Source organism: Rhodnius prolixus, unplaced genomic scaffold (assembly GCF_049639745.1).
Source record: "Rhodnius prolixus isolate KJV_2025 unplaced genomic scaffold, Rpr scaffold_8, whole genome shotgun sequence".
NCBI lineage: Eukaryota > Metazoa > Arthropoda > Insecta > Hemiptera > Reduviidae > Rhodnius > Rhodnius prolixus.
The window spans coordinates 26696344-26708808 of NW_027411593.1; the positions used below are offsets into that span (position 1 = coordinate 26696344).

General features: G+C 36.0%; 1 protein-coding gene across 4 annotated transcripts in view; it reads right to left on the reverse strand.

The window, feature by feature from the left end:
* The window catches only part of nAChRalpha1 (nicotinic acetylcholine receptor alpha1), a 389306-nt gene that overhangs the window by 139385 nt on the left and 237456 nt on the right, over positions 1-12465 (reverse strand). The gene's annotated exons all lie outside the window — the stretch shown is intronic.

The window sequence follows — 12465 nt, forward strand, 5'->3', positions numbered from 1 at the left end:
ACTCTTCAAGAAACAGTTTATTTTTAATGCAGCCAATGGCAAAAAAGAATGCACCAGTATATCTAATTAAACTATTGTTCTCTTTTACAAAACTGAATTCTGCAATGTTCGTAAAATATTAAAGCGAGTTTTTTATTTTTAAAATTTAGAGCTTATAAAGGTCAGTATAATTATTAAATCTAAAGAAATAATAAAATATGGCAATTCAAAGGGCAAACAAAATATTTAAGTATAAGGTTCTCAAAATGAGACGGGTTCTGATTACATACGTATAACGAAGTCAGACTTAATGTCAGGAAAAACTCTTTAAAGCCATATGCGATTAGGCGAAAATGGAGTGTGGCGAATAAGAAGGAACCAAGAACTTCGAGATCTCTATGGAGACGTTAAAGTGGGTCCTTCACTAAGTAAACTCCAGTAGCTGAGCCTCGTGGAGGGGATACTGGCTTAAGATACCACGTTGTCCTATGTAAGGGAAAATTAGAGGAAGAAGGAAGATCAGAAAACCTAGAAAGTGATGGCTGGGAGTCTTGTACGAGGATCTTAGAGAGAGTAGTTGATCTTAAGATAGAGAAGTTATTGGAATTCTTTAATTAAGACATGGAGTACTGTAGCGCCGAACTCAAACAGTTAAAGATCTCAAAATATCAAGGTTCAGACAGATCAGATATTTAACTCCAAATTTGAATACGTGGCGAACGAGGCAAATTGACCTTATTGCTGGGATTCGTCTTCCTTAAATACCAAGAGTTGTAAAATATAAGACCTTTCTGATATCATTTCTAACTCTTTCTGTTAGTGTTTTTTTTTCTGAATTTATAAAATAATATTTCGTAAGTTACAACATTCTGCATTTATTTATTAACTACTTAATTGGCAAGATTGAGAGTCATAGCTCACCTTTCTAGATAAAACAGTTGGTGGAATGCTACGGATCAGAACTTCGATCTTAGTTTAATCAGACCCAATTCAAAGAAGTCACCTTTCAAGATCAGTTATTAACACTGAGCAAGATGAGTGCACCAAATATAATGTGGTCTGTAAGTTTACAGACTGATGTTGGAATACTAGTTAGCTATTATTAGTGAAGGAAATAGCATTAGAATTGCTAGCACAGAAATTAGCATTCTAAGTGGAATCGCATCTCTGGCTGATTAATCTTATTGAATGTGGCCGTCTAATGTAAACATTGTGCTCTACGTTGTTCACTTAAGTATTCTGTAACTTCGTTCTCATGTCTACCATTGTTCTTACTTCTAATTAAAACACGAGCATCTATAAATGTACCCATACAAGACAAGAGAATATTTCTAACTTGAATGGAAAACAGTAGCTTCATCGAATTAGGCAAATAACAATAATAAATAAGTTCCATAATGACCTCAAAATTCCTTTCATTACAGATCTTGCTAACACTCGTTTCTTCAAATTTCATTCCTCTACAGCAGCTCATCCTAACCCTCTCATAGATCACCTATCTTCCTCCACATTACCAGGTAATCCTCTAAGGAGATTGAAGAGAAGATGGCCTCGTGATCTTCTCTTATCTTAAGCACGTTACTGGAGTGGCACCACTGGGTGCCTTCTCCAATCATGATTTCCCGTTATTTCTTTTCCCTTTCACCGTATTTGCTTGTTGCAACAACTGTTGCAGTGGTAAATTGCAATAAAAGATTAAAAAAAAAAAAATAAGTTCACAGGAATGATATAATGAATTTACGAAGAGAATTCCTTATGCGTTTTAGATCATTCAAATAGTTGTTACCGAATGTTCGAAGAATTATTTAATAGTACTAATAAAAAACATTTTCTGGTTCGTATCTTCGAATCTGTAGCACTCACAAGGGAGTTCTGAATTGGAAACAACCACATCAAAGGCAAATCAAGATTGATCGGAACGTAAGTTATTCTATAAATAGCTTAGGAACAAAAAAAATGCGTTTCTTCTATTATCGCTTTCACTTCTAGAGCTGTCTTACTTCTTATCCAAATTTCATATCCAAAAAGAATCTTCCGCGAATTTGGTACATACCCCAAAAAATAAATTTTAAGCCTTCCTTTGTATGACGGAAATAAACACTTCGTCAAAGAATCCTGAATTATGATCCAAGACATGGCATCTTATACTTTATAGTATTTTCCTCGTACCTATAATTTATTATAAAGCGATTATTTCATTTCAGGTTATGCTTTTTAAATTACCGTTTTTAATATAATTGGTATTTTAGAAAAATGGGACTAAATAATGGAGAGTCAGAATACCCTTACTTTCTTTATAAATCGTTCTTTAGGAACTATAAGGGTTAGCCTTTCTAAACGGAGGCAGATCAAAGTTAGTTACTGTAGAGAGAGCTATGCTGCCTGAATAGAGATCTTTAGGCAATATAAAGGAGTATTGTTACTTAGTTGAGTTAAAAGCTGAAATGATGAGACGTAAGCACTCGTATGTGAAATGTTACTAGGACTGATCGTCTTCACTCACTATTTCATGGTTTTTATTAGGAAATAAGTTCTTATAATGGTTATTAATTTAACAAAAAATATTATTTTATCATTTGAATTTTTTATAAATTCTTTATTTCAATTATACGAGGCGTGTTTTTTTTTTTAAAGTAAGTACCGTTTTGAAAATAAGTCGCTGCAGTGCTGCGGTCAGCATAGGGCGTAAGCGCGCTGTGTCAGAAAGAAACCGGGCGCTATTAAGGAAACATTCGGCCGTGTTTATAATTGTGAGTATTTACGAGGGTTGTTTGAAAAGTCCGTGCAAAGTCAGAGAGATAGCACTACTGGCGCGTATCGAGGTTATGTTTAGTTAGTAGCATCTCTTGGAAGAACACAAACCAAGTTTCAGCAAGATCGGTCTATTTCTTTGTGTTTGGCATTCGTTTGAATCGAGGAAGTCGAGTGATTTTCAAAAAATGGACGAAAAAGAATTTCGTGTGTTGATTAAACACTACTTTATGAAAGGCAAAACGCCTCAGGAGACTAAAGAGAAGCTTGATAAACATTATGGTGACTCTGCACCTTCGATTAGAACAGTTTATAAGTGGTTTCAAAATTTTCGGAGTGGCCATACGGGCACAAGTGACGCTGAACGTTCTGAACGCCCTGTTGAGGTTATTACTCCAGAAATCATTGATAAAATCCATGATATGGTGATGGATGACAGAAGAGTGAAGGTGCGTGAGATTGCTAGTGCTGTGGGCATCTCTAATGAACGGGTACATAATATTTTGCATCAACATTTGGACATGACAAAGCTATCCGCAAGATGGGTGCCGCGATTGCTCATGCTTGACCAAAAACTAAATCGTGTGAAGTGTTGCAAGGACGGTTTGCAGCTGTTCCAGAAGAATCCGCAGGACTTTAAGCGTCGTTTCGTCACTGTGGATGAAACATGGATACATCACTACACTCCTGAGACCAAAGAACAATCTAAACAATGGGTTACCAAGGGGGAATCTGCGCCAAAAAAGGCGAAGACCGTTCCTTCGGCCGGAAAGATTATGGCGACTGTCTTTTGGGATTCGCAAGGAATAATCCTCATCGACTATCTGGAAAAGGGTAAAACTATTACAGGTGCATATTATTCATCGTTATTGGACCGTTTGAAAACCGAGCTGCAAGAAAAACGCCCACGATTGGCCCACAAAAAAGTCCTTTTCCATCACGACAACGCACCAGCTCACACCTCAGCAGTTGTGGTCGCAAAATTAATGGAAATAGGGTTCCAACTCGTTTCACATCCCCCCTATTCTCCAGACTTGGCTCCCTCGGACTACTATTTGTTCCCCAATATGAAGAAATTGCTGGCGGGAAAAAGATTTTATTCAAACGAGGAGGTGATTGCAGAAACGAATGGCTATTTTTCAGACTTGGACAAATCCTATTATTCGGAAGGGATCAACAAACTAGAGCAGCGTTGGACGAAGTGTATAAGCCTAAAAGGAGACTATGTTGAAAAATAAAAAAGGTTTACCCCAAAAAATTAAGTAGTTTTTATTTTTGCACAGACTTTTCAAACGACCCTCGTACAATATTACAATATAAGATGCTGAGATCATACCGAAAACAATTTAGATAATTTCTTTTTTTTTAGAATCTTTTGAAAATTTGTTAATTTTTTTTATATGTATTTAATACTATAATTTAAATAAATAATCTACGTTCGAATAAACATCATTTTAAGAATATGGGTTGTTGGTGGATAAGGCTTGTGCTGTGGGATTAGGATGTATGGTTTAGGCTATTATGGAAATTAAGGAAGCCGAGAATGTATTAGGTTATTGACAAAAGGGATGTTGAGGTCCTGTGTGGAGGGTTAAATTGGATAGATAATGAGGAGCATAGACGATATGTCGAAGGACTTTAGATTGAAAGGATTGGATTCTTTGGATGTTGGAAGGTTTCGCAGAGCCCCACAGCTCAGCTCCGTAGGTCTTAGTAGTGTCTTGTAGAGAGTCAGTTTGTTCTGTACATTCATGGCTGATCTCCGCCCTAGCAGTCTTCGTAGTTGTCCGTATCGTCTATTGAGTTCTTGACTTTTCAACCATAGTTTTAGCTGTTTTTTCAATACAGTCAAATTGAAATCCTCCATTAATGAAATTAAATGAACATACGGTGGCTTTAATATGGCACGAAATGATAACACCTTACAGCATCCGTCATATTGCTCGAAGTTTTATACTTAGCAGGAGCCAACCCAAAAATTATTCAACAAAATAAAAAAAATTAAAATACAGCTGATGCTACAAAAAAAAAAAAATTCTGAATTTTTTTTTTAATTTAAGAAAGGATAAGATGAGGTAGATATTGATTTCAGCAGTCTATTGTAAGGCATTACCTTTTTATACAGCTCCTGTAACGATGAAATGGATTGGCAGTAACATTTGTGAAGACCGATATAGCTGGCAATACTACAAATTGACACAAAGATAAGTTTTATATTGTGTCGAGTTGACGTGGATCACCGATAGCAAATATTTCTCTGCTCAGCAGTGTAACACATTGATTTATCAATAAAACGCTGCGATTACTTCTATCCCATTTTATTTTTATTATTTTCTGTAAAATTTATTGTAGCGTTTAGTGAATACTTATAATGAAAGATAAATTGTTACATTGAAGGTTTAGAAAGTACAGATAGTTTGGTTATTTGCGAACTTTTTATATATTTATACCGCGTAGTGCCGTTAAATACAACGTTACTCATAATTAGTAATGCGTAATAATTTGTTCTATCAAGTTTTGAACTCGTGCTTGTTTGGTATAGCCTTTGAAAATTTGGTTTTTCATGTAACTTGGAACAAATATGGCGGAATGAACATATAAATATCCATATGGATTATTCTCTTCTCATGTAGCGCACTTCCATTTTGTATGAGCCATTGATAGAAAGATCAGATTTAATTTTACCTACACTTATCAAATTTTTATTAATATTATAATTTTTTAATTTCAGTAAGTTCAAAACAGAAAGAAACGCAATCTATGCTTCATTCCCGTTGTAAAAGTAAAAAAGTGAAGTAATGCCTAGTTTTACAGGTGGGCTAGGCGTCTAGCAACCAAATTAGGTGCCGAAAGTTAGGGCTAAGCGTCTAGCAAACGTACTTTACTATAATTTTTTCATATTAACTATTAGATAAAATCAAAGGCCTAAACCTACATTTGTCAAGAAGAAACCAGACGCTATTACGGAAAAATTAAGCTATGTTTACGTTTGATTATGGATATTTAAATGCTTCCGGCGAATGTGAACCCCGCCGACTACGTGAAAATACGCGCTGTGATTCGTTTTCTCAGTGCTAAAGATTTTAAAGTGGCTGATCCCATTGAACTGAAACGCTTAATATACAACACTATTCTCAAACCAATGTGGACTTACGGACTAGAGCTGTGGGGTTCAGCCAAACCTACAAACATATGGACGGTACAGACATTTCAGTCAAGACTGCTCCTTTCTGAGTGACTAACCTCACTCTTCACACCGAGCTCAACATTCCCTTCATAGACCAAATCACCAAGACTAAATACCAAAAGTTCCATACCTCTCTCTCGACTAGCTCTAATCCTCTTGTTACTGTCTCTCGCTTCCTCTGACATCCCTAATACTCCTCGCCGACTGAATCGCCAGTGGCCCCGCGACTTCCTTATAGTCTGAAGGCCTAAACACCATTATTCTCCTATCTCTCCTCTCTCCTCCTCGCATTCTGCTCTCTCCTAAAGAGAGTGCTACTGCTGGGTAGCTTCTCTCCTCCTGTTCTCCTCCCGCGCCAGTTCTTCATTATCTTCATATTTACTTATTGTGTCCGATGAATACAGATCATAAATTACAAAATAAATTAAAAAAATAAATAAATAAATAAAAAAAGCGGCTGATATTCATCGTGAGTTAAGTGAAGTTTATGGAGAAAACATTACGAGCTGTGGTGAGGTAGGGAAATGGGTTAGATGGCCACGACGAATGTTCATGATGTGGAACAAGGAGGGCTACCTTTCGTTATTATTCCTTGAGTTTCCTCAAATGTCAAGAAGTTGTGAATTGTAACCGAGCATCTAAATTATCGAGTGCACGCTGGATACAGAAATGATCTCATAAGATCATCTGGGCTGATCACCCTCCGTACAGAGTCTCGATCTAGTGTACAGTGACCGACTGACTACCACCTGTTTCTGAAGATGCATCTGGGTGGTCAGCGCCATGGCGACGATGATTAGGTCAAAACGACCGTGTTGCAGTGGTTGTCAAATCAGGCGGCAGACTTCTATGAGGATGGGATTCAAAAGCTGGGTTTTACGATACGATAAGTGCCTATTAGTGGCAATTATGTAGAAAAGTAGATTAAGGTACCAGGCTTTCATGTAAATATAAAATTGTTACGAAAAGTATACTTGTTTTTCTTTTATTTCAAAATGGTACTTACTTTAAAAACATGCCCCTCGTATATGTCTTGACTGAGAAGGGAATGTTATTTTTGTTGACATTTAATTCCATTTTCCTAAGTCGGCATCAAATCAAATTGAAAGGCAGATTTTGTGGCAACAAAATCGATATTCGATATTTTTGATCTTGAAGGATAAAATAGAAACTGATAAAATCTAGTTTTTTAATTATAGATAATCATATGATTTTGTAATGTACAGAATAGTGAAATGTCTTTTCTCTAAAAAACAATTCAGTTCTTGTTGCAGAACTCTCTAACGTATTTGTACTTCTACAAGTTATTCTCATGGAATCCCTCCCAGCGATCCCTGTTCTTGTTCAACTTCTATTCATCTTCTTCCGTTAGGCCCTACTCCACTTCTCCACCTCTACTTGGGATATATAGTTTATTGAGCGAAAGCATAGTCTGGACTTGGTGGCGGGTGTTCCTACCAAGAGTAGAAGGAGGTACCCTAGCTCAACGTTTACGTTTAACTTTCGAACATACGTACGCTCGGGCTGTCTGTAGATTGTTGCTCGGGAGGAAAGGGATTCTTGCCCATCTTAGTATCTGCTCTCATTCTTCTATTCATGTGTGAATGTATTCTAGTGTATGCTAAATATCTCTCAGCAGTTTTATGTCATCCCACACAGTTACAAGAGTTATACTTGATGTTGTAGAGTCTTAGTTTGTGTACTTATACTCGTATATGTAACCAACATATACTGTGTTGCGATATGGATGTGGATGTGGATATTATAAAAACATTCTATGTGACAGCAGCAATGCGCCAAAACGATATCATATGCGTCCATTTTTGAATGCCTTTCTTTACATCTTTTATCATAAATCTTTTTTTCCAACAAATATTTTTCTTTAATTTCTCTCTAGTAACTGGAGTTATTGACATTCTAAACAGAGCGTGAAATTGAAATTTTAGATTTATTCACTTTACTGGGATAATAGTTATTTACTGACCGAGCGAAAGAAGTAGAAACACTTCTCTGAAGGGTTCAATATTTAATATTTTTTTCCGCAACCGCTTCAATAATTCAGAAGAGAAACTCTAAACTTAGACAGAAATGCTACTTGCTAAAGGTTTAGATAGGTTACTTTCAATCTTTTATCACGAAAATTGGATTAAATTGTGCTTTAGAAGAGTAAAATATTTAGAAACAAATTAAAATTGCTTACAAGATAAACTAGATTTACAAAACCAATGCAGTTTCTTTCATTCCATGTTCCAGACGAAACTTCAAAACAACCAAAATTAGTTGTAACACATAATTCGTTGCAAACTGTTTTTTGTCTTTCATTTTCTCTGAACTTAGTGCGTGAAGTAGAATGAGTTGACTGAAAGCGGTTGATGCTTTATAATTCAGTACTGATCATTTATTTTTTAAGCAGTGTTCTCTAGCAGACGGCATTTTGCTATTGCTTAATTTATTTTGTAAATTCATTTTGATTATGAATATGATTTCTAAATAAAATAGTAACAATAACACTGGTCATTTATATAACTTACTAAGTAATGGATAAAGAATAAAAATGAAGAAAAAATGCATTATTTTTTTATGGTAAAAGAAAACCACTTCTCCTAAAATATAATCGAACAATTCTTTGAGAAACCGTTTCGAATTCGCACGGTGTAAAGGATAAAACGTTTTCTCTTCATGTTAATATCGGGTTGGCAAATAAGTTCGTTCGGTTTTTATTTTGGCATAGATTCATTCCGATTTTTCTTTTTTATTTTCGGCGCAAGCGCACAACTCAATTGTTCATTTGAAAGGTTATGTTAGGCGTAACCTTTCTATGGATTTCGGTTTTTACCAACATTACTATTGTGCTTGCTGCGTAGCTGTAAAGATGGATGAAAATAAAGTGCATTTTCGTCATATTTTAAAAAAAAATTTATTTTTTTATTTTTATATTTTTTAATGATTTAAGGCGCGTCAACATCTAAGGTTATTGGCGCCCGGAGCTTTTTTCAGTGCACTTCCGGCCTCTGGACAGTATTCTCTCGTTACTGACAAACTGTCCATCGCCGGACAGTGAGCTGTAAGAAGCTCCTAGGAAGAGAAAATCTAAGGGTCAGCAGCTGGATTCGAACTCGGGTCCTCCGCGTGGGAGTCCAGTACGCTAACCGCATAGCTAATCCCTTCCCTAAAAGTTATTTATTATTAAAAAAAAAAAAAAAGCATACGAGGCTCATAAAAAGATATGTTGTGTTTATGGTGATGATGCCTTAACAGAACGCGTGTGCCAAAAGTGGTTTGCCAAATTCCGTTCTGCAGATTTTTACATTAATGTTGCGCACCGCTCCGGTCACCCGACTAAGATTAATTCAAATGATGTCAAGGGCATAATCGATAAAGATCCATGTCAATTGGTGAGAGAGATAGCAATGCACTTAATGTATCTTATATAAGCGCCGAAAATCATTTGCGCCGGCTGGGATACGTTTCTCGGCTCAATGTTTGGGTGCCGCATGAATGAACCAATGCCAGTTTAGCCACTCGCATATCCATTTGCGATTCGCTGCGGAAATGGGTCAAGAAAATGACCCATTTTTAAAGCGGATGGTAATGGGAGATGAAAAATGGCTCATCTACGATAATGTAGTAAAAGATCATGGAAGCACTGCAGTGGGCCGCCACAAACAAGCTCGAAGGCGGAATTGCATCCGAAGAAGATTATGCTCTCCGTATGGTGGGATTATAAAGGTATCATCTATTACGTACGAGCTGTTACCGTCCAGCAAAACAATTGATCCAATCGCATACTGCTTGCAGTTAACCAGATTGGACTATGCAATCCGCACAAAACGTCCAGAATTGGCAAATCGCAAAGGTGTCGTCTCCCACCACAACGCCAGACCGCATACGCCACTGACCACTCGCAATAAACTGCTGAAATGTTTTGCCTCATCCTCCGTATTCACCGAGCCTGGCACCTTCTGATTATCATTTATTCTGATAGTTGCATAACTCCATGAACGGAAAAACTTTCGATAATGAGAAGAGTGTCAATAAACATGTGGATTAGTTTTTCGAAGATAAACCACAGACGTTCTGCGAACGTGGAATAATGAAGTTGGTGGAAAGATAGCAAGAAGTTATCAATAAGAATGGTCAATATATAATTGATTAAAATCTATTCTGTGTATCAAATAAATTGTTATTTATTCCACCCTCAAAAACCGAACGAACTTATTTGTCAACCCATTAAATTCACTAAATACTCTTTTCTCATTAAGTATTTAACCCTGAGACTTAATTTTGTACACAAATGTAGTTTAGTACAACGGCACCGGTTTTTTAGATTCCAACAAGTGTCAATGGTTATAAAATTAATTTGTTTTATCAGTGCTTAAACTACTTAGGGTAGCAAAAAATTGTGTCGTTTGTGATTAAAAGCTTAGAGACCAAATGCGCCACTGTGACCAAGATTTTTTTAACTTCGGACAAAGAAAGGAAACGGTTATTTCTTAAGATGTATACTAAATACTAGGTTGGGTCTTTTGGGATTCTAATGTGAAAGGATGGAACGCTGAAAGAGAGGTATCTCTCTCTCTTACCCATTTTCCGATCCTTAGATGAACTGCCTGCAATGTGTTGGTTACAAGTGTTTTAGTAACTCTGGTGAGTGCAAAAAGATTCTAAATTTAGCCAAATTTAATTTTACAGATAAAAGTTTTAGAATACTCACTCAAGTAATAGAACAAAGGCAGGCGTTCGTTGGGCTAAAAATATCTCAGAATAAAGGATTGTAATATCAATGGAAGAAGAACATTAATCAAATATAAGTGGTGTCAGTAAGTATTCAACTTTATATTATTAAACTGTAAAGGTAATTGACAGTCAAGTAACGGGCAGCAATTTATTAATTCTTCAAGCAGAATGAAATTCCTTATCGATTTTAAGTCAATTAATTTCATTTTTATTAATTGTAATGTGTACTTCGCTCCTAATTTCTTTAAAGTACCTAATTATTTCATTTTAAAAATTATATAAAATTTAAATTAAGCATCTAAAATATTTGATAGATAAAATATTGGAACTTCTAATGGTTGGAGAAAGAATTAGAAAGAATTAGGTGGTGGCCAAATTTTCTGATTACCTTTTTGGGAGAAACAATAGTTGCATTGTTTACTCACGTCCTTTAAATTGTACTTTAAATTTTTTATAAAAGAAAGACGAAATAAATTGTGCAATTTCTTTGGTAATTTTATGTATCAATTTTATAAATTACTATCAAAGCTTTGTCATTATTTTAAATCAAACAATAGATTATAGCAATTAAAGTATACGGAGGGAGGGGATTAGCTACGAGGTTAGCATACTGGACTCCCACGCGGAGGTCCCGGGTTCGAGTCCAGCAGCTGACCCTTAGATTTTCTCTTCCTAGGAGCTTCCTACAGCTCACTGTCCGGTGATGGACAGTGTTGTCTGTAACGAGAGAACACTGTCCGGAGGCCGGTAGTGCACTGGAAAAACTCCGGGCGCCAATAACCTCAGCTGTTGATGCGCAAAAAAAAAAAAAAATTGAAGTATACGCAAAAATTTGAATTTAGTTAAAAAGAATTGTTTTTGAATCTTCATATGTTGCTTTGAATGGATCAGGTTTCAAATTTAAATGATAGCACAATTTGAAAATTTTAGCTGTTCGTTTTTGTGCGTGTCTTTAAGGTGTTTGTTAAAATCAACATCCACTTATTCTTTACCAATGAAGAATAGATTGTAAAACAAAACTCCCTGAGGATAAACATTCAGAAAACTTATGGGTAAAACGAAACTTCTTTTGTTTCAACAAAAAGTCTAAAGTTAAAATACTGTAGACGTCAAATGCTGCCTGGAGATAGGCAAAGTTATGTGCGATACAGGGAGCGATGATGCCCAAATTGAGTATTACTTAGTTATTGTGGAAGAATGAGCTCATAAATATTTGTTAGAGCAGTAATGCTGCGATCTAAGTGAAATGATTAACTTTTCGGACCGACCAAGAGGCCAACATAGGAATGGCTCGTAAAGGAAAGCCTCCCTACGCCCATAACCAAAAAATTTCCTTTATAAGAATCTTTCTAGGAAACTGTTTCAAAATAAATGGTTTAGTCCTACTTCATAAGTAGTTACGAAGTATAACTAGCTTAAAGATCATAGTCGGAGACTTTTTTTGGGGTTAAAAACAAAACCAAAAATCTGGGCAATCGATTTAGTAAACTAGCGTTTTCTAGTAGCTGAGATCGATCGAAGTCGTAATGTTGGTTTCGTATTTATTCTTTAGTAACACTTATAGGTTATAAATCGATACAAGGCCCTTTAAAGGAAGTGCCTTTAAACGAATAATCCCAGGAAATGTTTCAAAAAAAGCTGTAGAACCATTTTCGCTCCAAATTCGTAAACCTGATTTTGTTCCTTTCTTTCTTCCATGGTATTACAGCCAGTGAAGGGCTTTAGGCTCCTCAATTTTTCAATTGAGGTTTCATGACGAACTAAGGTATTGCAGGGTAGGATTGTCAACCCTACGTTCAACCGCCCGATGC